This window comes from Nanorana parkeri, unplaced genomic scaffold (genome assembly GCF_000935625.1).
Source record: "Nanorana parkeri isolate BGI_ZX_2015 unplaced genomic scaffold, ASM93562v1 scaffold481, whole genome shotgun sequence".
In the NCBI taxonomy this organism is placed as follows: Eukaryota; Metazoa; Chordata; class Amphibia; order Anura; family Dicroglossidae; genus Nanorana; species Nanorana parkeri.
In genome coordinates, this window is record NW_017306749.1 from 560,338 (window position 1) to 564,133 (window position 3,796).

The 3,796-nt window shown below is 45.6% G+C and overlaps 1 protein-coding gene across 1 annotated transcript in view; it reads left to right on the forward strand.

Annotated features, from left to right (window-relative positions):
- Window positions 1-936: 936 nt before the first annotated feature.
- The window catches only part of LOC108790558 (protein phosphatase 1H-like), a 46,921-nt gene continuing 44,061 nt past the window's right edge, over window positions 937-3,796 (forward strand). The window contains exon 1 of the mRNA XM_018560847.1: window positions 937-1,166. The gene's annotated coding sequence lies outside the window, so the exon portion shown is untranslated. The remainder of the gene's footprint in view (window positions 1,167-3,796) is intronic.

Genomic DNA, 3,796 nt, shown 5'->3' on the forward strand with positions numbered 1-3,796 from the left:
CCTGGATTACGTCGTTGGATTCATTTTTATATTAAAGTAATTGTCAAAAAAGTTTGTTTAGTTTTTTTCAATTAAAGGATTTTTTTTCTTAAAGTGTGGACTCTTTATTTACTGTTTACTTTAACCCTTTAGTGAATGAGAGGGGTAGGGGGGGGGGCAGCATCTGGGTGCCCCTAGAGTAAACGGGGTACCCTGATGCAAATAAGCCCCCCACAACCAGCAAGTCAGGATTGTGGTGGAAGAGGCCCTTGTACTCATCGGCATGTGGAAAAGGTGCAGGAAGGGTGCTGCACCATACCAGGGACAAGGTACCTGGTATTGCGCAGGCCCCCTTTCCTGCCCTACCAGGGCATTAAAAAAAATATTTGTGTACATTCGCAGGGAGAACCGTCGGCTGCCCTTGTACATGTATTGGCTATTGTGAACAGCCCGTACAGCAGCCCTTCAGTTTGGCTGAATCAAAGGGCTCCAGCAGCCGAAGTGAGCCGAAGGATTAGCCGAAGCTATGGCTATATGCTTCGACTTCTTAGTGAATGACCCTCTAAATGTCACACACTACAGACACATTTGGTGGAATCTCTGCCCTGATGATACAGTTTGTATTACTGTCTTTTTGTTGTTGTTGTTTGCTGATTCAGCAAAGATAAGCTAGTACCCTGTGCTTTGTAGGAGGACAGTGGAAAGACCACCTGCCATTTTCTGAATGACATTTGAATACATGTTCTCCAAAGGGTACATTAATATCAGTCTTTGAACTGCCAGAATCAAAGAATCATGTTCTCTATATGAGGGTGAAATGTGTATGCTAACATTTCTGTGACTTTACAGAGCGTTTCACCTACAGTTTTCCAGTCCTATCCAACTGCAATGAGCTTGCTGAAGGAAGGAGGAGATAAGAGTGTGTTGAAAGCAGCAGTGCACACTGTAGTGCAGTAGTGGGGGCTGGTGGCTAAGCTCCTCCAGCACAAGGACAAGCGGAGTGCCGCAGCTCTGCAAGCAAGTGCAGTGCTTGTCCCAAACCACTTGGCAGAAAAGCACAGAGGTCATTGGACATCAAATCCAAAAACGCTGAAATCTGACGGATTACAGCAGGCTGACTCACCAGTGGTCTATATTTCAGCTGGGCCTCCAAAAAGTAGGAGGCAGGACAGGGAGGAGAGAACAAGGTGAGTCTATGAGTGCAATCCTTTCCAGATGTAGTACACACAAGCTAGGTGTCACCAAGGGGCATATCTGGGTGTCCTTATGCAGAGTGCATGATCAATGCAGTTATCTCTACCGGTGTCTTTGTGGATACTTATAACACGCACTGGTAATGTTCAGTCCTCTCACACTCCCCATGCAAATGATGACATCAACATTGCCTTACTTCACACATACAGAGCTCCCCCACTGTCAGCTCCCATTGTACTCTGGTCCTGCAGCATCAATGCATGCTTACCTCTGTCCTTCCTCGCAGCCCTTCATCTCTATTGCAGGCAGTGCATCCAGAAGATACAAGGACAGCTTCTCTTTGAGTAAAACCTCTGGAGCTACATTTATACTAGCGCTCCTGTGTTTAGGTTACTCATACGCAGGAGAAATTATCTGGGAAGTATAAACAAACTTTAGGCTTCCCAGATTGCGCACTCTTGCGTTTAAAGCATAGTTCACCTTCTGCAACATAATAGTAAATGCATCCACATTGATTCAAAGAAAAATGCGTTCATTGGGGTCTGAAAAGCATAGCAATCTGCGATCATGGGATCAGGGGGGCAGTACATAGGCTCCTGCAGACTATTCCTCAAGGCCCGGTACACATCTTCATTTACAGGGCTGGGGCCAGTAATCAATGGACTACATCACTGCACTTGTAGCCCATTGAGATTATTATTATTATACAAGATTTATATAGCGCCAACAGTTTGCGCAGAGATTTACAATATAAGGAAGACATTACAATCACTATACAAGATGGTAAGGAGGGCCCTGCCCGTGACGGCTTACAATCTAAAACAAGTCCCTCTGCCGTGGTGGCATGGGACTTGTAGACTTCTCATTCACAGATCCTCTGAATGGCTCTGAATGAATGACTCAAAGGTGCAGATGAGGGCACGCACATCCGCGTCAAATTCAACTATATACAGGAGCCTGCAGGAAGAAAACCCCTGTGATTCAGGTAATGGGGGGGAGGAGGGCAGTTTGAGGGTGCGGGGAATATGTCCACATTTCATATTACACCCACAAAGCTAAATTTAGCCTTTACATTTCCAGGCCTTTACACACATTTAGACCCCCGGGGTAGTTCAGCCGCACGGATCCGCCAACATGAACGATCCCATACATTGCTATAAGGCCCGTTCATGCGACCGCGCGGGTCCACGCGATCTGAATCGCCCCCCGCCCGAACTGCTCCCTGCACTACTCTTGCTGCGCTGATCAGTGCAGTTTCCATACAGGTTTTCAGCGCTGAAACACAATTCAAAACTCCCAAAACCTCCCGTGCGAGATTAGCGCGGTAACCGCGCTGATCCGCAACTGCTCTGGTGTGAATGGGCTCTTAGGCCTCATTCACACGGCCGCAGAGGGCTGGGTAGAAAACAAAGTTAAAAGGACAGCATGCCAGGATACAGCGCTACACTTGAGGGGTTAAATTGGAGATATGTTGAGTTTCCACTCTTTTTTTACACACCATTTCATTTACCTCCACAATTTGATGTTTTTTATTTTATTTTTTGGGACCACACTCGAACTAATTGGACTAACCACGGAATTTTGGGAACTTATATTAGGTCCCAGTTTTCCAGCCCCCCCTCTCCCCCCCTTACAAGGTTCAGCAAAAAATCGCCCTGTTCCCTACTCGGCTTGCAGCGCTTCTCCCTTCCCTTCTCTAGAAAACAAAGGAATATGATTATAGCACTCAGGAGTCACAGGTGTTTGTGTACAACTGTGGGCAGCAAATGAATGACAAGGCTGACAGGCACCGCAATTGAATGGATGTAAACGCTCGAATGTGCGTACGGCTGCGGCGCCTGTCAGCCTGCCATTGATTTGTAGAGGCTGCTGTCTGTGGCCAGATGCAAACCACAATGAGGGGAATTTATTAAAACTGGAGCAGACAGAATCTGGAGCAGATGTGCATGGCAACCAATCAGCTTCTCTCTTTCATTTTCAAAGCTCAACCGAACAAACTGAAGAGAGAAGCCGATTGTCATGGAAACTGCTACAGATTCTGTCTGCTCCAGTTTTGATAAATTCCCCCCAGTGACTTTTAGGCACAGAAATCATGTGCCTTTGAATGCTGTACAGCCCTTCAGGGTCATGTAAATGAGCCCTTATTTAACTTGCCCCAGGATGCACAAAATTCTAGAAGATGATTGGTTGTCATGGGCAACTGCTCCAGATTCTGTCTGCTCCAGTTTTGAGAAATTAATTTCACAGTGTCAATTATATCATTTAAAATCATTATATGCATTTAAAGGAGTTTCAGAAATGTCCTATAAATGCATATAAACACATATGATCGCAGGTTTGCCAAAGCCAGTGTAAGTGAGGCCGGAAGCTCCGTGTTCCAGAAAAACATTTGTCAGCCTGACATGTTCCCTCAATAGACTTTTTCAAAGGCTGTCACGTGACATGCACTCCTTTATTTAAAATCCCCCTCAGGGGCCCCACCTTTCTCCACTGAATTAACCCCTTCTTTACTCTTAGCAGTATTAACCCTTTATTTACCATTAATCAATGCAACAAAGTTTCTGTTTGCAAGAGATGCCTCTCTCTGTATAATATCTACAAATGACAACAACTAGTCTTCACA